This window comes from Juglans regia, chromosome 10 (genome assembly GCF_001411555.2).
Source record: "Juglans regia cultivar Chandler chromosome 10, Walnut 2.0, whole genome shotgun sequence".
In the NCBI taxonomy this organism is placed as follows: Eukaryota; Viridiplantae; Streptophyta; class Magnoliopsida; order Fagales; family Juglandaceae; genus Juglans; species Juglans regia.
The window spans coordinates 16571674-16598472 of NC_049910.1; positions in this window are offsets into that span (position 1 = coordinate 16571674).

Sequence of the window (26799 nt, forward strand, 5' to 3'; positions counted from 1 at the left end):
AAGCTAGCACACCAAGCCTGCAGAATTAAAAAACTCCAATCTCATAATAAATCAGTCCTTCAAATCTGTAATTCTAAAACCTTAAATTATATAAGAATCATTTTTCAAAATTTGTAAGATCGACGAACTTATATCCAATAATAAAACAATTAACTCCCGAAGCTTTCGAAATCTAAAACATTAAATGATAACAAATCATTTCCTATAGTCTACAAAACCATAAACCTTTGGTGAAATTCACATAAATCTATCCTTAAACTTTTGTTGAACTTACAACCTCCTATTCTAAAGCCTCATGTCATATCTTCATGAAATTCAAAACCTCAATTATCCTACTCCCCAAGAGATCACCCAAACCAAGCCATTCCGTTCATGCACAAGATTACAAAAGCAACCCAAGTCGATAAGAGTTCAAACATACTTCACTAAATATTACTACCTATCAATGACATTCTTGATCGTACCAACTTCTTGCCATAGCGTAACCCTGAACCCCACTTTCAACTCAAAACAAATTAAAATATAACTATAGCAAAATAAATTTAAAATACAAGATAACATGAAATAAAATAGAATAAAAACAACAAAATATAAAAACATACAATAATTTAAAACCATTAAAATAACATACTTAAAACAAAATAATTTCAAATTGCAACTTTAAAACTTTCTAATATTGCACCTATGGGACATGTGGTTTTACCCAGAGTCGAACTGCTCTGATACCACCTGTGGCACCCCCAACCCCCATGTACGGGAATACGGGAATCGAGACACTCAGATGATGACAACACTGGTCAGGTATCCCAACCATAAGTGCCAAGTGTGTACATGCAGAAAGTGTACAACAAAAACGCAGCAGATAATTTAAGTACGTCTACTAAGTACCAGAATTGTTTAATATAAATATTCAAAATAAATTGCCTTTAAAAAGTTATACAGTTATCCGAAAAATAAAGTAGAAAGCTAAATACATAAACAAAAGGGAAACAAATCCCATAATCCAAAAGCAACCACATATCATTCCTTACACGGAGCGGATCCTTCAGGCTCTTCGTCCTCATCTGCATTAAAATCTACGGTACCATAAAACGGTACCGCAGGTAAGTAATAATCCAAACAACCCATGTGATAAAAGTGCATTAATGCGACCAACATGCATGCAGATGATAAAATACACCTTAGCCTCAAAACATCATTTTTCCCTAAAATGAATATTTTCCAAAACACGCCAAAATCCCATTTTGGCCCAAAAATATAATCTATCAATTTCGCAAAAAGTGGTTTACACAAAATCCAACCATTTATCGGACATTGTAGGCGGGACTCTACCACCACCCCTGCTTACCACCATCCCTACAGTTCCTTTCCACACAATGAGTACATATTAGAGCACTGTAGGCGGGAATCAAAGGCAGGGACTATACCATTATCCCTGCTTACCACCATCCCTACCACATGCACCGTAGGCGGGAATCAAAGGCAGGGACTATACCATTATCCCTGCTTACCACCATCCCTACCACATGCACCGTAGGAGGGAATCACAGGTGGGACTCTACCACCATCCCTACCGCATGCACCGTAGACGAGAATCATAGGGGGGACTCTACCACCATCCCTACAGTCTCTTTCCTTTCTCTCACATGAAAATCCAATTTTCAAATATACACATGAACATGAATGCAATTACACGAAAACCCAGTTTTCATTTACAAACATGAACATGCGTGCAAATGCATTGTATATGACATAACACAAATACTCAACAACCAACAAATCACAACATAGTCCAATAACACAAACAACTCCATCCTCCAATCCAACCGACCCCCTTACTCCTCGAACTCAATCCGACACAACCAACCAAATCACAGTAAATATTTGTTAGAACAAAAATACATTTAAATCTCAAAAGTTATTTGGAAAAATACTTACAATGCCATAATATAGTTTTCAAAGGATCACAGAGCTGCAAGAAGTGGCAGCACAACAACGGAATAGTGCAAAATGCACTGTGGCCGAAGGTCTCAAAAACCCACTTTTAGAATGGGGACAAACCAAGACCTGAGATTGCTAGGGAAGAGCTTGGGAATCTCGGTGAAGCTAATGGTGGTGGTGGTAGGCCGTGGGAGGTGTTTGGAGGCCAAAATGCTCAAAACGGAAATGTGGATAGTGGAGCTTCACCGATGGCGGATCGAAGCTGAGGATGGGTGGTTTAGGTTGCTAGGAGGTCAAGGTAAATGTGGTGAAGATATGATGGTTGGAGGTGGCACGATGGCAGCGTTGGAGCAAATGGAGGCCGCGGCTTTAAGTTGTTCATGGGAGCTCACGGTGGTGCGAGAGGTGCTGGGAATGAAGGGGGTGGTCGTCGGACGGTGAGGAAGAGAACGGGAGGGGCAGTGTCCATCACCGTGGTGCACGACGGCAGTGGGTGGTTAGCAACCAAACGGGTGGGGGAGGGGGTGCTATGAGCTCGGGAGAGAAGGGAGAGAGAGGAGAAAAGAAATGGGGGGAAAAAGAAAAGTGGAAGAAAAGAAAACGAAGAAAAGAAAAAAGTGAGGGAAAGAAATGAGGTCCAGTCCTCACATCTTGGGTCACAAAAATGATCCAACGAAAAAGATTTCAAAACAGCAAGTTAAATAAAATAATTTAAATGTACTGCTTAAAAAAAAAATAATTAAATCCAACAATAAATTAATTTAAAATAAAGAGCAATTTAAATAATGAACAATAATTAATAACAAAAAAGCACATTGAATTAACAATTAAAAATCTTCAAATAATATAACGTAAATCATCTAAAATTTATAACAAGAAAGCCCATAATCTTAATAAATGTAATAATTTACTTAGTCCATGCAAAACACCAAAACATTGGGAAGTTTATCTTGCTTGGGCTGAATTTTTGTATAATACTTCCTTTCATAGTTCCATCCGCATGACACCCTTTGAAGCGTTTTATGGCCACCCACCACCCATCTTGAATTCATATGTTCCTGGATCTACCGCCGTTGCTAAGGTTTACAGTACTTTGCTTTCTCGAGATGGTATTCTTCGCCAACTCAAAGTTAACTTGGAAATTACTCGCAATCGGATGAAGCAACAGGCTGTTAAAGGTCAGCGTGAAGAAGTTTTTTTGATAGGAGATTGGGTTTACCTAAAATTACAGCCGTATCTCCAACAAACACTCTATTCTTAAGCGTCCGTATCAAAAGTTGGCGAGTAAGTTCTTTGGCCCTTATCAAATTCTCGAACGTATTGGTAATGTTGCTTACCGTCTTCAATTGCCTGCTGATTCAAAAACCATCTTGTTTTTTATGTTGCTCTCTTGAAGCGTCGACTTGGGGATCATGGGGTTGTGCAACCAACTTTACCTCCATATGCTGATGATGGTTTACCATTGCTATAAATTGATGCTGGTTTGGGTGAACGTTGGGTTCAAAGTGTGAGTGACCGCGTAAGGGAGGATTTGATTCGTTGGAATATATTGCCTGAAGAGGATGCTACGTGGGAGCTTATTTCTACTATTAAAGAACAATTTCCAAACTTTAACCTTGAGGACGAGGTTATTCTCGCAGGAGGGGCAAATGATACGAATATTGAAGGGTCCATGATATCAAGTAGAAGAAGCACAAGAACCAGCAAACCAAATGTCAAGTTGGCAGACTATGTTGCTTGATGCGTGGGATTTGATCTTTATTATCATTTACTATTTTATTTGTTATTATTAGACTTTTCCTTGTTTGGGTGTTTTCTTCTATTGGTTAATGCTTTTCATTATTATGGGACTTGTTTCTGAGGTTGTAAATGGTTGCCTATATAGAACCATGAGACATTTTGGAAGGGGAATTGAATCAATTTTGCAAAATAGCGTTTGGTATTCTCAATACCGTGAATTGAGAAGGTCGGTTTTGCACCGTGAGCAGAGCAAACTAGTGTTCATACCTATCAGCAGGCTTTCCTATTGTTTACTAGATTTTAATATACTTTAGACAGCTGAACTGCTCTAGATCTAGTTTATAAATGATTGCATCGATTTGAACGAAACATAAATAAGCAATCTATTTTCCGCAAACAGAAGTGGGTTTGGTTGGGGATCTTGGACTACGAAATCCAAAACATTGTGTATGTTGTGGGGAAAAAATTTGGATCCTATAAATTTGTATGCAGCTTAAATTGGAAATTTTTGCGGTCGCTTTTGGGTTTCCTGATTTGTTGAGGGGCTTGGGCTTTTATTTCAAAGTAACTGGAGTGAAGTTTCCAGAAAGGTAATGGTTTTTAAATAATAGCTTTTTATCACTAAGGTTAGGTTTAAATAGTGTGTTAAAATGAGATGAGTTGAAATGAAAATTAAAAATTAAATAAAATATTGTTAAAACATTATTTTTTAATATTATTATTATTTTATTATTTGAAAAAATTGAATTACTTATTGTATTTTATATGAGAATTTGTAAAGTTATAATAATGAAATGAGATGAAATGAGATGGATTGAGAGTGCCACTCAGACCAAAATTAACCTAACTTAAATGCTTACTTGTATGAATAATGAGGTTTAGAACATTTTAACTTTTTTGTTGTGGTTGATCATATGATTAGACAACTGAGGAATTATTGCATCCCTTTCCTAGACGGCCTTGAATTTAGCTGCAAGATTAGAGATAGAAAACGTGTTAAGAAATGATGGTTTGAAATTTTAGGAATGTTTTGGATTGAGAGATGGGTTGAGATAAACTATCAGACTACTATTCATTATTATTCACAAATTTCAACTCATAAATCTTATTACTATTCACAAATCATCCTAACTCACAATCTCAATACTATTGCTTTAGGAATGCAACATCAGTTAGGATTATGAATAGGCACTGGATCTGCATGAACTTGGCCTTTGGACGACCGTGCTCGATCGAGATTGATTTGTAAAAAAATGTCAATTGACTTCCTGATGTGCTGCAATATCTAAGGTGCGGTTTAGATAGTGAATCGAGATATTATTTGTTGAGATAAAAGTTGAAAGTTGAATAAAATCTTATGAGAATAATATTTTTAATATTACTTGTATTTTGTAATTTGAAAAAATTGAATTGTTTATTATATTTTGTGAAAATTTTTTAAAAATTATAATGATAAATAAAACAATTCTTGTATCCAAATTGGACAGCCACTCTCTGGCCATGGAGACATTTGATGCAAGGATGTTGCAATTTTGTTTATTTTGTGGTTCTATTTTGGTTGGCTTTGTATCGACCCTAGTAGGGAAGTTTGGATTATGAATTGAGATGAGATGAAAGTTGAAAGTTGAATAAAATACTATTAGAATATTATTTTTAATATTACTTTTCTTTTGAAATTTGAAAAAAATGAATTGTTTATTGTATTTTGTGTTGGTTTTGGAAAAGTTGTAATAATTAGATGAAATAAGTTGAGAGACTTCTTGTATCCAATCAACTCGTTATTGTTTATGAGTGATTCTCATGTCAAGTTTCTAGTATGAGAAATGATATTTGCAGCTTTTGGATTTGCAAATTCTGAGCATTTTCTTTGAAAAAGTAGATAAATATGAGACCTATGTGAACACGTTATTTTTTTAATGGTGGACCCTACTTTTCTTTTCAACAAGAGTGTGTGAGACTTGCACACCTTAAGATTGTATCTATCATTATTCAACTCTAATAGCAAGTAATGTTGCATTACAGAAGACGAGATAAAAACAAAAACAAAAAGGAATGAAAGAATGGAATGCATGTTGAATTTAGGGAATGCTCATTTATTGTAATTTTTTTCGCATTTTAAGACCAAGCTCTCATTGTGCTTTTCATTATAAACTACAGAAGGGTTAATTTGACATACTGTTATGATTTAGCTAGTTCCGATGGCTTTGTTATGCCATTTTATGCTCTCAGAATACTCAGAATGGACTATGCAAAATATACCCATGTATCTAGAATGGCTAAAAGTCCTTGAAAATGTCGTGTGTCAGCTTCGAAGGAGACTACTCTGATGTATATCCACAGCCGAGGGTCTCCTTCCACAGCTTCGATTCCTAAGCCTTTGAAACCAAAGATTTCATTTGAAGCTTCAATGAATGAGGTGACAAAAAGAAGAGTACGTACAATATAGATTGAGATCGATATTGAACTTTGAAGCTCGTGAGCTGCAACACGATTATGTTCCTGCAGAAGAGGGAAAGCCTTTTCTTATGCAGGGCTTAATATTTGACGAAATTAGATCCAGCACTATTCATCCGGGCCGGGTTTTTTCCTGGCTCGGCTGGAACCCAAAAAATCGGATTCCAGTTTCGAGTTCCAGCCCGAATCAAAACGGATCCAGAACCCGGATTACTAAACCCAGACCAACACGGTCCGGGTACGGGTTGGGGACTAGGGTACCGGGTTTACCCGGGTCTTTTAAAATAATCCCGTGTGATTGGCCCCCCGACTCACATCTCTCTCTCCCTCTCTCTCTAGTCTCTGGTTCCCTCTCTCGTTGCGCTGCGGCAGAAGCAGAAACCCTAGGTCCCTAGTCGCTGCCATTGTGACCCCGTTGCCGCATCTACTTCGTCGTCGCCCCATCTCTCTCACCGTAGACCTTTGCCTCTAGCTCGTTGCTCTAGTACTCTCACTCTCTCGCTCGCTCGACGAAGAAACCCTAGCCTACCTCCCTCAGTGCCGACGAAGAAACCCGCCTCATCCTCGTGACCCAAGGTTTGCTCTCTGCAATTTGGGTCCATTTTATTCCGATTTGGGTCTGTTTTATTACCTTGGAATGACAACGATGAAATACTACTTCTTGTATAGCTTTTGTTCAGGTAAGATCTGGGTTTTTTTTTTTTTTTGGTTAAACATGGATATAAAGTATATGTTGTAAGTTTGATAGATCTGGGTTTTTCTTTGCATTTATGCACCAAAGAATCTCATAATCTCCATACCCTTGCCCATATCGTCATTTATAAGAGTTTATTTGTCTTAATGTTGTTTGGAAGCAAACTTTTGTTTTTAATTTATCTGTCTTTTAGACTTTTGCTAATGGTGATATTGTTTTGGTGTTTGCAGTTAAGTTGCCTGAGCTTTTCGCATATGTGAATATTGAAGAAGAAACGATGACACGCTTGCAGCAGAAATTACTTAATTTTCTCAAGTATCAACTCAATCCTTACTCTATTGCATTGAAATATAGTATTTGACTAATATAAGTTAATGTAATGTATTATTTATAAAATTTTGAATTTTTTCATGATTCGCTGAAGTTTAAAATTGAACAAGTGCATCATCCTACTCATCTTCACAATTTTAAGCAAGACATGGCTCCTATCAGGTGTTTTTCTTTCACTTTTCTATGTTTGGTTGTTGGGAAAGAAAGGAAATAAAGTATAAATTTTCTTAAATTGTAGGTGTAGATTAGTTATGAACTTGCACTTGAGAGGAAAAAAAAACAGATGGAAAATTTACCCGTAATTTGGCCAGATTTAATCCCTGCCCCTTTGTGCTTATTATTCAAATTCTGTAAACTTTAGATCTTCTTTTAATTTGTTTTTTTTGTTTGGTTGTCATGATAGTTCAGGAGGAATAAGGGGTTTTTGCAAAATCATTGGTTGTTCAGTACAGAGGCTGCCATACTACCAATTTATTCTGAACTTACTGGAGTTTTTTAGTAACTGGGAAGGGAGTCATTGACAATGGCTACATGTGCTGCATGATGGATGATTCTTGTTCTCTCTCTCTCTCTCTCTCTCTCTCTCCTCTTTATTTATTTTGCATTGATAGATAACCGATTGAACTGTGTTGTGGCAGAACTAATTGTACATGTTTTTCTGTTATACATGTTTTTGCTGAACTAATTTTTTTGTTATACATGTTTTTGCTAAACTTTTCTTCTGTTATACATGTATTTGCTGAACTATTTGTTTTTGTCAGGTTTATGTACACCTATTATATTGCTTCTAGTTTGTACAGGTTGTAACAAATGCTCATTTCCCATATAGCGTGCAACAACATCAAATACTAGTTTCTGATTCAGCCAAGAGAGCTATCCTGTGATTGTTGGAAGAAGAGCTAATTGATGGAAAATTTTCTTATTTTTTGCAAACAATTTGTTGTGTATTAGAGTTTGATTAAAACAATCAATGTGTTTTGTAATATTCTTAGCAAATTAGTTCAAACAATGTAATATGTAGTTGATTGCATCTTGTATGTCGCATGCATTTAGTTAAAAAGTTAATTAATTGTTTATATGTTGTATTAAGAAGTAAGAGTAAAAAAAGATTTATATTAGTTTTCTATTGAGAATATGATTTGAAATTCTAAATAGAGACAAAATATTTGAAGTAAAATTAATAATAAAAAGCTTTTGTTAAAAAAAAAAAAAAATCTGGGTTCAACCCGGAACCCAGAATCTGGGTTTTGAAAACCCCGGATTCACCCGGGTTCCAGCCCGGGTTTGAAATTCGGGTTCCGGTCCAGGTAGACCAAGGTTCTCGAGTTGGAACCCAGATAAACTCCCCTAATTAGATCATCAGAAACAGTGAATCGAATTTATAGTATTAGACTTCCATGACAAATGGTACAATCTTTGGATGCTAACAAGAGTGTAATCAATTAAGTTGAGTCAATTTGTTGAGTTATTGAGTTGAGGTTGAATCAAATAACTTGTGCTCAAGCTGGAGAGCTTGCTGAACCGAGTTTGAGCTAATCAAGCAATAGCTCGAACCGAGACAAGTTATTTATTGATGTTTGCTCATGCTCTTTAACGAGCCCATGCCGAGCTATTACTCAAGTTTTGCTCTTAGTCTTTTAAATAATTTTTACTTATTTTCAATGAATTGCATAATTAAATTCAAAATTATAAAAGAAAATTGAGTTTACTGAATTTTTACAGCTAATATATATATATATATGTGTGTGTACACCCTATACTGAATTATAAGATTACCAAATATTTATGAATATATTTCTTATATGGTTCCCACATTGTAGTTTATGAAACTAATAAATCCTAAGTATTAACTATTATACATATTAAAAAATAACTACTAAATATTAACTATTATGCAGGTTATAACGAATAGCTATGGAAATTTGTATTTACACCACAAGAAGGATGTTTTTGCCCCTGTTTCTAAAAATCTGATCTGCTAGGGTTCCCTGTGATCGCAAGATTTGTTTGGACGCTTCGGTGAGGCTGCATGGCAACTGCTGATGGCCATGCTGTTGGCCGTCAGTCCTTTGCCGATCTGGTTGCTGCGATTCCACAACCCCTACCTGACATCACTGTCGCCCCTCGTGCGCCTAAAGTCATGGATGGAGAAATTGTTTTCTAGTGTTTGAAAGAAGAAATTAGTCATTCGGCTGAGCCATTCCGTTTCTCCATTGTGCTCAAGTTCCTTCAACAAAGACCCTCCCTAGACGCTATACCTGCCTTTATTCATAGCCGCTGGGGTCTGCCCTCTACCCCGGTGGTTTCTTCCATGAAACTCCCTCGCAACGTGTTCGTAAGGCTGATTATGGAGGCTAACTTTGTGAAAGCTCTGTCTCGTGAGTCATGCGAAGTGAATGGAGTGGCTTACCATGCGTTTCACTAGTCTCTAGACTTCAATGAAGAGCAAGAACCATCTAATGCCCCCATGTGGATATTGCTTCCTCGATTACCACCTAACTTCTACCATGAATCCTTCTTATGAATTTTCACAACACCTATTGGTTGGTTAATACACAAGGACAATCCCACTCGTTGTGCGACTTCGACGGATGGAGCTCGAATATGTTTGGAGATGGATGCTACCAATGAACCTATTCCTTACTTCTGGATAGGCACTCCTGGACCGCCAACTAGTCGGAAGCAGGAAATTCTCTATGAGACTCTGCCTGTGTATTGTGGAAAGTGTAGAGCACAAGGGCACAATAAAAAAACCTGTCGCATGGGGAAACTCATGCATGGTGAGAAAAATCGTGGCCGCAAGAAAGGTGAATCAGATTCTGGTGGAACCAATATTGGCAACATGTAAGGTGGTGAGACGTCACAACCTGTAGCCCCTGAGAACGAGGTTGCTGAAATGAATGGTGTCACTACTGAACAACTGACTACCAAGACGTCAATGTCCTTTGCCCAGGAGATTAATATTACGGAAGCAGCAGTAACATAAGAGAATACAGGTGGGGTACTTGTGCCTAGTGATAGTACGGACGGGGGGGTTGCTCACGCCCAATGAGGACGCAAGTAACCTTTTGAGCCCCAAACCAATTTTTTCTTTCAATTTTGCAGAGCCAAACCCTCTGATTTTGGAGGAATCACTTAACATTGATCTGGAATCGGAGCCCTGTTTGGAAAATGTAAATATGAATGAGAACCCAGAACCTTTTGATTTGTTTACCTCTAATGTAGCTGATGGTGGAAAAATCTGGATTTTTTGGGACAATGTTCTTGATGTACAAGTGGTGCGGACAAGCTTGCAGTTTATTTCTCTTCATGTGAACACGGGGTCTTATCAATTTTTGTGTAACATTATCTATGCTAAGTACAACATGTATGAGAGGAAAAGCTTGTGGGAGGAGCTCAATTCTCAGTCTATGGGTTTGGATCCTTGCCTCTTTGCTGGAGACTTTAATATTACTCGTAAAACTTCGGAGAGAAGGGGAGGTTGTCCACGACCCAATGCCGCGATGGAGGATTTCAATGCTTGGGTCCACCAAGGTGATTTGGTCGAAATGAAGTCAAAGGGCAGAACATGCTCATGGTGTAATGGTCAGACTCGTCTTGCTAGGTCTTGGGCGAAGTTAGACCTGGTATTCACGGATGTTTCTTTACTCTCTTCTTTTCTGAATGCAATTTGTTCCTATCTTCCACGCACTACGTCCGACCACTCTCCTATGGTTATTGAGCTTAAGATGGATCATTTCTCTTATGGCCCCTCGCCTCTTCGTTTTCCACAAATGTGGGTGGACCATTAGTAGTTTTTTGTGTGTGTTTGCCAAGCGTGGTCAGCATCTGTGACGCCCACAAATTTCGCTTGGGCTCGGATGGACATTTGAAGCGTCGAGACATGCAACACAAGGTTACTTGCCCTCGTTCATGAAATATAAGATGCAATGTTTCTAACATGCATCTAGCATTATGCAATAGTCGCAGCGGATAATAAATTTTTTTTCTTTAGCTATACTACGCACCAAACTGAAATATCTCAAATACCTAAAACATACTTCATAGTTAACGACATACTAAACAACTAAGATCACAATAATAGTCCATATGGTTGTAATCAAAAGAGTGCTGGAGATTGAACTCCACAAATACAAGTAGTAATCTGAGGTAACAACTGTATTACCATCTACGTCGCACCGTCGCTTAGTCAACCGTTTCCATTTGGTCGATTCACGGTTCTCCTTCAGATCCTGTAACAAAATCTACCATTCGGGGGGAATGGTAGTTGGGACTACCACAGTGAGATTTGATTTCAAATCTTAGCAAGTTAACAGAAAACTTCTACACAGGTTAATGATGCATGCATGGCGGTAAAAGCATGAATACATAATCAAATCATAAGTAATCATAGCATAACTTGACATACAACATAACATAACTGGCATAACTTAAACTAAAACTGAAGCTTAGCATGAACGTGACTTGAAACAAAACATGGACTTGAAAAATAGCAAGAACGTGAACTTGAAATATAACATGGACTTGAAACATAACATGAACGTGAACATGCATAATTTGAACATGAACTTGAGCATGACATAACATAAATGTGAACTTGGAACATAACGTAAACGTGAACATAACATAACATGAACTTGAAACATATTCTTGTCTCATGGGATTACCATGATTGCGTGAACGTAAACTTGAACATAACACAACGTGAAACATGACTTGAACGTGAAATACATGAACTTTGAATCTTTTTCAATAGACTTAATCATAAAGTGACCATATGGGTGCTACACGGGTTCCCTTGAGCCGTGTGTCCCTGCCGATTACGGCATCACATCACAGATTTCTATACCAGCTGTGAGTGCATTAATACGTACTCCATAGTTGTTGTGGCCCCACGTATTCTACGTGTCACAATTGCAGTGTCTCACGTAGTTTATGCTCCACAGTTGTTGTGGCCTCATACTTCATGCTCCACAGTTGTTGTGGCCCCATCACTTATTTGTTTGTGCCACACTTGTTGTGGACACACGTAACATAAAGTGTGGCTCCAACGGCGTTAGTGCCTAGCGCGCTCTGGTGACCAGCTAATTAGGCCTCATTCGCAACCTGTTGACTGTACTTCGTCAACCCAGGAAATTTCAAACCTATTTAGACACTCCAGCGTGAACAAACGAGTTCCACTAGGATATTAACCCATCCTAGTGCTTAGGGTCGTGATTGACATGAATAACTTAACTGGCATACATGACATTTCGTAACGTGACCTAACATAAACGTGACAGAAGTCCTGGCGTACCATAACATGACATGAACGTAAGACGATAGACATGACATACTTCAAGACATAAATGTAACAGAAAATATTTCATAACATGGCATACATGTAACATGCAACATTTCGTAACATGACATACCATATAACATACTACATTTCTTAACATGGCGTAACATGTGACAGTGAATATTACGTGACATGAAATACATGTAACAGATGACATACTTAACTTAACATGACATACTTGCAATGTATAGCAATACGTGACAGAATATCTTGTGTAACAGATGAATAATTCATGACAGAATAAATTATGTGTAACAGATACATATGTAATGACTTGGCATGGCACATATGATAGTATGCATACATACGATTTAGTTTCCTTACTTATCACTCATACACATTAAGGTGATAGTAAGTTAAAAGCTAACTTACCTCGATCGTCGCATCCTATGAGTGTAAAGCGCAAAACATGAGGAACTGTAAGAGGGTATTCTAAAAGTTAAAAATTAATTACTAACAATTAGAAAAGTGAAGAGGGACAACTTAGAGTAAAATGACCATTTTACCCTCTACATGTAGAAAAATTATCATTTTACCCATAACCTAAAGATTTCACATCCTATGTCCAAAAATTACTAAAATTTACATTCCTCATGTAAAGTTTGTCCCAGACTCAAATAACAACTAAAAAAAATTTTAAACCAATAACAACTATGGAAAACTCACAATGGCCGAAACATACATAGGTCATTTCTCTTGATTTTAGTTGCAATTTCTTCCATCTTCAAAACCTATGATTGAACCAAAATTTTGTAACAAGGATCTTCCTATCCTAAGTTTAAAAATACACTTAAAATATCCATTAAGAAAAGGTAATCATCAACACCAAACGTTTTATAAAAAGACCCAAACTTTTTAACAAAAAGTAAACCCTTAAATCACAAGTTTTTACCATAATAAAAACATCTCCAAGAATTCCATAAAATCAAATCTTACTTCTAACATATTCATAACATCATCCTAAGATTAACCATGCTTTAAATCATCAAACAAAAGTCACCAAAAATTACAAGACAACACTTGGAGTTTTTGGTTTTGAACTTCGTCCAAAACAGAAACTTTTCTCTCCACTAACTTTGATCAAATTCTTGATCCATGTCTTATACACATGTGATCTTCAAACTAAAACATCACATGGTTTAAAAATGTGTCCTAAAGAAGATCCAACCATCAAATTCAAAATCACATGGCTAAAATTTAATAAAACATGGATCTAATTCAGAAACATCAAATTTTAGGCCTAACCGAAATCTTGTTGCATAGAAAACCATATCCTTAAAAATAATACTAAATATTTTCGAAATAAAATCCTAAAATGTATATAAGAGGTTTAGGATCATCATATAAAAATATCAAAGCCATTGGAATAAGATTAAACCACGAAATATTCAAACTTTCACAAAACAGAAACTGTTTTTCCACTTCCAGTTTTCAAGTTTCTAACTCTAAGAAAATCTATCATCAAAAGCTTTATTCATGCAACAAAACCTCAATGAAAATTCATAAACACATGTTAAAAACACTCCATAAAATTTTCGGACCAAGATATGTCCATTAGCTTGGTCAAAACTTCCAAAACATAACATACTCTCCAGTTTCACGCCCAGAATGACCTTTCCATGGTTAAAACTACTTTTGACCAATCAAATGAGCATAGAATGAGACTAGTAAGATATCCACGGAAACTAGACTCCAAGATGAACAACTTATGTGATGGAATAATCTTGGAAAAGTACTTGCAAAGGGTCTAAACTGGCCACGCAAAATGTCCCAGAAATCTGCCCGAAAGACCTCTTTTGGGTTTCTCTCTAAGAACGGGGGAAAAGAAGTGACAAAATGGAATGAAAAGTGCCTGGCACGACTATAGACTCCTGGAGGGGGAAGTTGTGGGCTGCGATGACCCTTGATTGGAGGTGGCTATGTGACATAAAGTGGGGAATAGTGAGGGGCAAAGACTGCCTACAGCAGCTGTGAAAGATGGAGGTTGATGGAGTAGATTTCTCCTTCACATCAAGGCACTATTAGGTGCAGCCAATGGCAGTGGATGGTCTGCCATGTGGGGGAGGAAACCCAGAGACGTATTGCTCTTATACCACCCTGTGACGCCCCCAAATTCCGCTAGGATCGGACGGACATTTGAAGCGTCAAGACATGCAACACAAGGTTACTTGCCCCCGTTCATGACATATAAGATGCATAATTTGAACATGAACTTGAGCATGACATAACATAAATGTGAACTTGGAACATAACGTAAACGTGAACATAACATAACATGAACTTGAAACATATTCTTGTTTCATGGGATTACCATGATTGCATGAGCGTACACTTGAACATAACATAACGTGAAACATGACTTGAACGTGACCATATGGGTGCTACACAGGTCCTCTTGAGCCGTGTGTCCCTACCAATTACCGCATCACATCATAGGTTTCTATACCAATTGTGAGTGCATTAATACGTACTCCATAGTTGTTGTGGCCCCACGTATTCTACGTGTCACAATTGCTGTGTCTCACGTAGTATATGCTCCACAGTTGTTGTGGCCCCATACTTCATGCTCCATAGTTGTTGTGGCCTCATCACTTATTTGTTTGTGCCACACTTGCTGTGGACACACGTAACATAAAGTGTGGCTCCATCGGCGTTAGTGCCTAGCACACTCCGGTGACCAGCTAATTAGGCCACATTGGCAACCTGTTGACTATACTTCGTCAACGTAGGGAATTTCATACCTATTTAGACACTCCAGCTTGAACAAAGGAGTTCCACTAGGATATTACCCCATCCTAGTGCTTAGGGTCGTGATGGACATGAATAACTTAACTGCCATACCTGACATTTCGTATCGTGACGTAACATGAACGTGACATAAAAGACAGAAGTCCTGACATAGCATAACGTGGCATGAACGTAAGACGACAGCCATGACATACTTCAAGACATAAATGTAACAGATAATATTTCATAACATGGTATACATGTAACATGCAACATTTCGTAACATGGCATACCATATAACATACAACATTTCTTAACATGGGGTAACATGTGACAGTGAATATTACGTGACATGAAATACATGTAACAGATGGCATACTTAACTTAACATGACATACTTGCAATGTATAGCAATACGTGACAGAATCTCTTGTGTAACAGATGAATAATTCATGACAGAATAAATTATGTGTAACAGACAAATATGTAATGACTTGGCATGGCACATATGATAGCATGCATACGTACGATTTAGTTCCCTTACTTATCACTCATACACATTAAAGTGATAGTAAGTTAAAAGCTAACTTACCTCGATCGTTGCGTCCTATGAGTGTAAAGCGAGAAACACGAGGAACTGTAAGAGGGTATTCTAAAAGTTAAAAATTAATTACTAACAATTAGAAAAGTGAAGAGGGACAACTTAGAGTAAAATGACCATTTCACCCTCTACATGTGGGAAAATGACCATTTTATCCCTAATTTAAAGATTTCACATCCTAACTTCAAAAATTACCAAAATTTACAATCCTCATGTAAATTTTGTCCTAGACTCAAATAACAACTCAGAAAAATTTAAAACCAATCACAACTATCGAAAACTCACAATGGCTGAAACATACATAGGCCATTTCTCTTGATTTTGGTTGCAATTTCTTCCATCTTCAAAACCTATGATTGAACCAAAATTGTGTAACAAGGATCTTCCTATCCTAAGTTTAAAAATACACTTAACATTAAACCACGAAATATTCAAACTTTCACAAAACAGAAACTGTTTTTCCACTTCCAGTTTTCAAGTTTCTAACTCTAAGAAAATCTATCATCAAAATCTTTATTCATGCAACAAAACCTAAATGAAAATTCATAAACACATGTTAACAACACTCCATAAATTTTTTGGACCAAGATATGTCCATTAGATTGGTCAAAACATCCAAAACATAACATACTCTCCAGTTTCACGCCTAGAATGACATTTCCATGGTTAAAAATATTTTTGACCGATTAAATGAGCATAGAATGAGACTAATAAGATATTCACATAAACTAGACTCAAAGATGAACAAGTTATGTGAATGAATCATCTTTGGAAAATACTTACAAAGGGTCTAAAATGGCCATGCAAAATGTCCCAGAAATCTGCCCGAGAGACCTCTTTTGGGTTTCTCTCTAAGAACGGGGGGAAAAGAAGTGATAAAATGGAATGAAAAGTGCCTTGCACGACTATAGAATCCTGGAGGGGGAAGTTGTGGGCTGCAATGACCCTTGATTGGAGGTAGCTATGTGACATAAAGTGGGGAAGAGTGAGGGGCAAAGACTGCCTGCAACAGCTGTGAAAGATGGAGGTTGATGCAATGGATTTCTCCTTCACATCAAGGCACTATTGGATGCAGCCAATGGCAGTGGATGGTCTGCTATGTGGGGGAGGAAACTTCTCCAAGAAGCTATGCCAAGGTGGCCAATTTCATGGGCCTTGGTGGGCCCCACCAAGTGATCTTGCCAAGTGTCCAAATAAAACTTCTCCAACCTAATTTGGACATTTCACACTGTGATTTTGAAAACACTGCACTGGGTGTGCTTATCGAGGTTACAATTCACTCCAAAAAAAATACATAATAAACTTAGTAATGAAAAATTCTAAATATTCATATTAACCTATAGTGAAAATCATTTATGGAAATTCAACCCCGAAGTGCCCCTAAAAATAAATTTCACAATTTCCAACAGATGTTTCGTCTGAAATTATGAAAATTGGCTATTGCGCCAGAAATGACATAACTTGAACTGAAACTGAAACTTAGTTTGACGTGAAATAGCATGTACGTGAACTTAAAACATAACATGGACGAGCAACATAGCATGAACGTGCACTTGAAACATAACATGGATTTGAACATACATAATTTGAACATGAACTTGAACATAACATGAACCTAAGCATGACATAACATAAATGTGAACTTCAAACATAACGTGAACGTGAACGTGAACATGACATAACATGAACATGAACTTGAACATAACATAACATAAACATGAACTTGAAACATATTCTTGTCTCATGGGGTCACTATGATTGAGTAATCTTATCTCATGGGGTTACCATAATTGACATGAACTTGAAAATTGACATGAACGTAAACTTGAACATAACATAACGTGAAACATGACTTGAACGTGAAATACATGAACTTGGAATCTTTTTCAATAGACTTTATCGTAAAGTGACCATATGGGTGCTACACGGGTCCCATTGAGCCGTGTGTCCCTGTTGATTACCGCATCACAACACATGTGTCTATACCAGCTGTGAGTGCGTTAATACATAGTCGACAGTTGCTATGGCTTCACGTATTTTACGTGTCACAATTGCTGTGTCTCACATAGTGTATGCTTCACAGTTGTTGTGGCCCCATGAGTTGCTTGTGCCACACTTGCTGTACACACATGTAACATAATGTGTGGCTCCAATGGCGTTAGTGCCTGGCACGTTCTGGTGACCAGCTAGTTAAGCCCCATTCGCAACCTGTTGACTGTACTTCGTCAACCCAGGAAATTTTACACCTATTCAGACACTCAAGCGTGAACAAAGGAGTTCTAATAGGATATTACCCCATCCTAGCGCTTAGGGTCGTGATTGACATGAATAACTTAACCGGTATACATGACATTTTGTAACGTGACGTGATTTGATCGTGACATAAATGACAGAAATCCTGATGTAGCGTAACGTGACATGAACGTAAGAAGCAGACATGACATAAAATGTAATAGACAACATTTCAAAATATGGCATACATGTAGCAGACAATATTTCGTAACATGACATAACATGTAACAGACAATATTTTGTAATATTGCATAACATGTGACAGTGAATATTACGTGACATGACATACATGTAACAAATAGCATACACATGCTTGCAACAGATAGTAACATAAGCTGAATATATTATATAACATATAAGTATTTCATGACAGAATAATTTGTGTAATAGATAAACATGTGATGACATGGCATATATAACAACATATGAGCATAAACTGTCGTTCCCTTACCCATCACACATATACAGTAAGTTAAGGGCTAACTAACCTCGATCATTGTGTTTTACGAGAATAAGCGCGAACCACGAGGAACTATAAGAGGTTATTCTAAAAGTTAAAATTAATTACTAACAATTAAAAAAGTGAAAAATGACAACTTAGAGTAAAATTACCATTTCACCCTCTACATGTGGGAAAATAACCATTTACTCCTAACTTAAGGATTTCATATCTTAACTCCAAAAATCACCAAACTTTCACCAAAATTTACATTCCTCATGTAAATTTTGTCCTAGACTCAAATAACAACTCAGAAAAACTTAAAACCATTCACAACTATGGAAAACTCCCAATGGCTGAAACATTCATAGGCCATTTCTCTTGATTTTGGTTGCAATTTCTTCCTTCTTCAAAACCCATGATTAAACCAAAATTTTGTAACAAGGATCTTCCTATCCTAAGTTTAAAAATACACTTAAAATATCCATTAAGAAAAGCTAATCATCAACACCAAACTTTTTAGAAAAAGACCCAAACTTTTTAACAAAAAGTGAACCCTTAAATCACAAGTTTTGACTTTAATAAAAACATCTCCAAGAATTCTAAAAAATCAAATCATACTTCTAACACATTTATAACATCATCCTAAGATTAACCATGTTTTAAATCATCAAACAAAACTGACCAAAAACCACAAAACAACACTTGGAGTTTTTGGTTTTAAACTCAATCCAAAACAGAAACTTTTCTCTCCACTAACTTTCATCAATCTCTTGATCCATGGCTTAAAGGCATGTGATCTTCAAACTAAAACATATCATGGTTTAAAAATATGTCCTAGAGAAGATCCAACCATCAAACTTAAAATCACATGGCTAAAATTCAACAAAACATGGATCTATCCAAAAAACATCAAATCTTAGGCCAAACCGAAATCCTATTGCATAGAAAAACATATCTTTAAAAATAATATTAAACATCTTCGAAATAACATCCTAACATGTATGTAAGAGGCTTAAGATCATCATATAAAAATATCGAAGCCTTTGGAATAAGATTAAATCATGAAATATTCAAACTTTCACAAAACAAAAACTGTTTTTCCATTTCCGTTTTTCAAGTCTCTAAATCTAAGGAAATCTATCATCAAAAGCTTTTATTCATGCAACAAAACCTCAATAAAAATTCATAAACACATGCTAACAACAGTCCATAAAAGTTTTGGACTACGATATGTCCATTAGTTTGGTCAAAAATTTCAAAACATATCATATTCTCCAGTTTCATGCCCAGAATGACCTTTCTATGGTTAAAAATACTTTTTGCCGATCAAATGAGCATGTCATGAGACTAATAAGCTATCTATGAAAGCTAGACTCCAAAAAGAACAACGTTTATGAAGGAGACATCATGAGATAATACTTACAAAGGGTCGAAAATGACCATGTAAAAAGACCCAGAAATCTGCCCGAGAGAGCTATTTTAGGTTTCTCTCTAAGAATGGGAGAAAAAGTGATAAAATGGAGAAAAGTGTGTCTTTTAGGTTTCTCTCTAAGAACGGGGGAAAAAGTGATAAAATGGAGAAAAGTGTGTCTTGAACTACTTTAGACTCCTAGAGGGAGAAGTTATGGGCTTGAATGACCCTTGATTGGAGGTGGCTATGTGACATAAAGTGGAGAATAGAGAGGTGCAAGGACTGCCAGCAGCAATTATGAGAGATTTAGGTTGATGGAGTGGATTTCTTCTTCACATCAAGGCACTATTGGGTTTAGCCAATGATAGTGGATGGTCTGCTATGTGGGGGAGGAAACTTCTTCAAGAAGCTTTGCTATGTGGGCTTTGGTGGGCCCCAACCAAGTGGGCTTCAATTTGGGGTTTAAAGGTGGTTTGGTTAGGCTTTTAGATGCTATCAAGCCCAAAACCAATTTTTCTTGGCCCAATCAAATTTCTAAGGTTTAAAAGGTTGGATAATGATGTCATAACAATGATTTGATTAGTTAATAGCATGTGGAAGTGATTAAATACAATGCTAGAAATCGGATTAAAAAGGGTTTGGTGGCCAACTTTAGGGTTTAGGGAAACCATTTAGGGTTTCAACCTCAACAAAGCTTTTGGGGTTTCAAATGGATTACAACCATTCAAGGTTTCACTAGGATTGAAACCTTCTTTGGTCTGACATAATTTGGTTGATCAAATGAAACAAAGTTTTGCTTAGGTGGCATGATCTCACACCTTGACTTCCTCCACAAATCCATCTAATGGATCCTCATGGTGCCAAGTGTCTAATACTATTCACTAAGTGTGGCTAAGATCTTTCCAAGTGTCCAAATAAAACTTCTTTAACCTAATTTGGACATTTCCACACTGTGATTTTGAAAACACTACATTGGATGCGCTTATCGAGGTTACTATTCACTCCCAAGAAATGTATAATAAACTTAGTACTGAAAAATCATAAATATTCATATTAACCTATAGTGAAAATCGTTTACTGAAATTCAAGCCCGAAGTTCCCCTAAAAACAATTTCATAATTTCGAACAGGCATTTCTTCCAAAATTATGAAAATAAGCTATTGTGTAATAAAATCCTAAATAAATATTCATAATTTCGAACAGGCGCAATAAAATCCTAATGAGTCTAATGGCGTAGGCCAAAACACATTCTGACACTTCTAACTACCTCAAATAATTAAACTCATATTTCTAGCACCATAGTGAGTGATAACACTGACTATGTTAACAAACTAAAACCTGCGCGATTGGTCGATTCGTAAAAATTTATGGAATTTTCACGAGGTTTCTAAAGTCAATAGAAATTCCACCAGTGAATTTCTAGCGGGTTGTTACACAGATAGTAGTAGTTTGGGTAACTTGGGTGCCTCTGACATAGGTGGGATTATTAGAAATGATCATGGTAAGTTAATTCATGATTTTTCTGCGTTCATCGGTACAGGCTCTAATAATCAGGTAGAGCTTTTAGCTCTCCTTCATGGGCTCCAGGTTTGTAAATCTCTATCCTTCAATTATGTGGAAATTGAACTTTATTCCCTGACTGTTATTTCTTGGTGGAGGAGTAAAAGATGTGGGGTATGTTATCTGGAGGATTTTTGGGAAGAAGTTCTTGATATTATGAGTTCCATGACTTGTTCAATTCACTATGTTTTTCGTGAGGGAAATAAAGTTGCAGATTGGTTAGCCAAGCATGGGGCTTCTGGTAGTGATTCAGGTTTTTCCACTTGACAGAGACTCCCAAAGCGTTGCATGGCCTTGTTTGCATGGATTACTCCAGGATGTCTTTGCTTCGTATTATTTAGTCTCGTTTGTCTTTTGCTTGAGGTTTTGTTGTTCTTGTTTTTATTTCTTCTAGTTTGGTTTCTTTTGGCATGCTAGGTTTATTTTGTACCTCAAATGGTTGATTTGTAACCACGGTTTTCCTACACCACAAGTGAGGTTTATTAATAAAATTGGGGAGGGGCCAATATTGGACAGATGACCCTAACTCTTCTTTTTTTTTTTTTAAGGTATAGCTATTGATTATATTCAGTATGTATCCATAGAGGATTAGGCATAAGTATAGAAGCATATATATATAAGAATATTAATATATAGGAATAAATTATATATATTTAGATATTCAATGATGTATGGACGAGCTCTATGCGAGTTGAGCTAACGAGCCGTTTCAAGCATAAAAGAGCAGACCTTAACGAGTCTTAGCGAGTCGAATTGGGTTTAATTGAGTATGTGTCATTTATTAATTGGGTAAGTTTTTGTTTTCACAATCAAGTTTTCCTTTTTCACAGAGGATGCAAGGGTAATGTTTCTATTGCGTGGAAAGTTTCATAATGGAGGTGATTGGATTTGGCGTGGCAACCCTAGGAGGAAGAAGGAAACAATGCAAAGGATGGTCGGTGTGCATGTTAGTGTGGTTTGAAGAGGTAAGAGGTGATCCGATTAATGGGTCCATGTGCACTATTTTCTCATCCTCATGAAATCAATGGCGTACTATTCTTAAGGCCCAAATTATAAATTCCAATAATTAAACGTCAACCAATACCAATAGACACAGACTTAGAAGCTTAACAATTATAATTTCATCCTAATATTTATTATTGACCTTCAAAAATAGGAATCCAGATAAAATGATATAAATAAATAAATAAGTAGAATCATTACAAAAGTACAAGATGATATGATATAGGCGTCAAGATCAGTTCCTTTGAAATTTGGTGTTTCATGAAGCATGAAGTCCTAATTTGATTGTATTTGTAAATAAAGTTTTATGAGTAAAATTGTATACTTATCTCTAGTATTTTTTTGTTGCAAGTTTAATATAGTTTTTGTGAAGGGGTAATTCCTTCCGGGGAAGACCAGGGAAAAGGCCCAAGTCAAAACCCAGACGAGAGGCCTGGGTAAGGCCGAACGGGTTAGGAAGGATTAGATCGGATTTGGGGCTTGGAGCTCGGGCCAGGCCATGCACACATCAGACGTCCAGCTAGAAGACGTGAGAAAGACTTAAGGAAGAAGGGATGTCGCATTCAATGTAACCAAGGAATATCCAGGACAATTCTAGACAATTCACATTACACATTAATGGAACCGAAGACACTTAAGGAAGAAGGCTCGCCACATTCAATGCAAGGAAATGAAGCTTATGGAGGGAGGCATGCTACATTAATGACATGGGGAAAACTCAGAAAATAAAAGCAAGCCACACTCACTGTAGCATGAGGTTGGAATGCTCAAATCAAGCCTAAATACCTTTTAGCTTGGCGAATAGGCAACATGAACACCCAATCTCCTACAAAGCAACACTCCACTACCATGGAGACTAGGTCGGCAGATATAAATAAATACTTCCTGCAACCAACAAGAAGGTTAACTCCTATACTCGTCCTTACTATTATTTTCTCTTCATCTCCTACATTAAAACTAAACTTAAGTATTAGAGGTACAACAGACCCCGAGGTCCCCTTTCCATCGTGCAGGTGATAGTCCGAACGTTGTAAACGTGGAGTTGCCCAAGCTCGCGAAACACGATATTAACAGTCGCACCGTCTGTGGGATTTTTGTTGTCACATAAATAGTGTGTCCTTCATATGCCGGCAAAACCGCGCTCCTAGAGTTCGCAGCATGAAGAAGCACAATCCTAAGCGATGGAAGGAAGACTCAATGAACAAGCTGAAACGAGATGGAAACTCACTGAAGAAATGGAGACCCTTCATCAAGAAAATGCTATCTTGCGAAGGGGTGACAAAGAACTAGAAGGAGATCGACAGAGCCATCACTCTAAAATCCACCCTCCCCTTCACATGGCACTGGCAGCAAAAGAATGACATAGGGTGGACCTACGGATCCAGAGACTCCAAAACAAGTATTAGGAGGTGGCTAAGCAGATAGGCCCACCCCCTACAGTGGATCAACTCCTCACCAACGCTGAGCTGCCATATAGCGCTAAGATTATGGCAGTACCTCTACCTCTGTGGTTCAAAGTCTCTCAAATAGGGGTGTATGACGGGTCACAACATCCCTTGTAACATCTAGAAACTTTCAAGGCCCATATGACCCTGCACGGTTTCCATAATGAGGTGGCATGCCGAGCATTCCCTCTTACTTTGACGGGATCAGCACGATCATGGTTTGGTTCCTTACAGCCCAAAACCATCAACAGCTCCACCGAGCTGGCCTATCTCCTTTTGACACAGTTCATGGCCAACCAAAAGAGAAGAAGACCAGCGGCCTACCTCTTGACTGTTAAACAAAAGGATGATGAGACTCTCAAGTCATAACTTTTTGGTTTTAATAAAAAAACGTATGATGACGGATAACCAAGATGAGAAAATCACCTTGGCTGCACTATTAGGGGGAGTCTGGCCTCGCAACCCCTTCATGATGAAAATTGCTCAAAAGACCCAAACCTCATAATGAGAGTTTATGGACCGCGCAGACAGTTTCATGAATGCAGAAGATACGCTCTGAGATTTGATTGCTCCCAGGAAAATTGAGATGGAAAGAGCAGACAAGAAGACAGTTGATCAGAACAAAGGGACAACTACAAGAAAGGGACTTATGAAACAAAGAGCAAAGGGGAGCTGGTCTGGCGAAGAAAATCTGGACCACGTATCTATTCCAACTTGACTGTAGAAACCGAGGGACTGCCAAACACCCAAGAGGAACAAAGGCGGGATTTGTCATGTCCCAGATATTGTACCTATCAAAAAAGTGGCAGACATAGAACTGAAGATTGCTACACTAGGAAGAGGAAAGTAGAAGAAATGAAGGCCCGAATAGATCAACGTGGAAATGAAAGGGGCAGGCCACAATGCGATGACTGTCCCTACTCTTGGAGAGACCGAAGTCGAAGTCTCGTTGGAAGAAATCAAAGTCGTACTCACAGGAATCACAGTCCAGCTATGAGAAATCAGGACTTTGCTTGGCTGAACCAAAGCCCTACTCGGAGAAGTTGGAGTCCTACCCGAAGAAATAGAAGTCTTGACAAAATAAGAACCACAAGTTTGCATCGAAGAAACCTGGATACAAGAGAAACCCCCATAGGTGAAATCAGCACAATAGCTGGAGGATATGCTGGGGGAGGAACAACCTCCTCGGCACGGAGGGCCCATGCTAGGAAAGCTAGGTATGAAGAGGTGTTCACCACACACAAGCCATCCCTTGACAACAAGGGTCAATCAAGGGAGCACCTCATAACTTTCATTGAAAAAGACGGAGAAGGCTTGTCATGCCCCCATGACTACGCGAAGGGTAGTAACGGCACAAATTGCTAACTATTTGATGCGAAGGGTGCTGATCGACAACGGCAGCTCCACTGGCATCCTCTTTTGGGAAGCGTTCATTAAAATGGGGATCACTCTTGATTGGCTGCGATTGGCACCTACGCCCCTCAAAGGTTTCACCAGGCAGACAATCTAGCTCATTGGAGCAATCACTCTGTCTGTCTTGGCCAGAACAGCCCCCAAAACGACATCTTTCATGGTAGACTTACTTGTGGTGAAAGCCCCCTCCTCCTACAATGCAATTCTTCAGCGCCCATCCTTGAACAACATAAGGGTTGTAACCTCCACATATAATCTGAAGGTGAAGTTTCCAATCCTATCAGGAGTAAACAAAATGTGCGACGCCCAAAAAACGGCAATAGATTGCTATGCCTGAGAAATGAAGCCCAAAGCAATGGCGGTACAAACTCTCCAAGAAGACCACGAGGGAACAATCTTGCCTCTGCCTCCAGCACTGACGGAACTAGACATAGAAGTAAGAGACGAAGAGGCTCTGCAACAAGCAGAGATGAATGAACCTTGGTTTTGGTACTAGTGGATTCCGAGTAGCCAGAACACATTGTACGAATAGGAACAAAGATGGCTACCGAGCTAAGCCAAGCCGTGAGGCAACTGCTTATCGAGCATCGAGATGTATTCGCATGAAGTCATGAAGAAATGCCCGAAATCAATGTATCAGTAATTGAGCACCGCCTCAGCGTAAACCCCGAGGACAAAAAGATCAAACAAAAAGGCCGCAGTTTTAGTGCAGAGAAGTATGCGGCCATCACCGAGGAAGTAGATGGCCTTTTGACTGTAGGGTTTGTTCGAGAGGTTCATTATCATGAATGGCTCTCCAATGTCGAGTTGGTCAAAAAATCAAATGGAAAGTGGAGAATGTGTGTGACTTCACTGATTCGAATAAAGTCTGTCCTAAAGACAACTTCTCCTCCCAAGGATAGACTTAATAGTGGATTGAACGACCAGAAACCCCCTGCTTAGCTTTATGGATGCGTACTCTGGTTATAATCAGATCAAGATAAGCTTTGATGACGAAGAGAATATTGCATTCATTACTGATCGAGGCCTCTACTGCTACAAAGCAATGTCATTCGGTCTCCAAAATATGGGAGCAACATACCAGCAACTAGTCAACTGAATGTTCAAAAATCAAATCGAGAGGAATATGGAAGTCTACGTTGATGACCTTCTAGTTAAAAGTAAAAAACCAGAACAGCATCTTGGTGATCTTCTAGAAGCTTTCGCAGTACTCAAAAAGTACAAAATGAAGCTCAATCAGCAGAAATGCGCATTTAGCATTTAGTCAAGAAAATTCTTAGGATTCATGGTCTCGAAGCATGGAATCGAGACCAATCTCGAAAAAGTGAAAGCAATTGTGGATATGCTGCCACCTCGAACGATTAACGAAGTCCAAAGATTGGCCGGAAGAGTAGCAACCCTGAGCC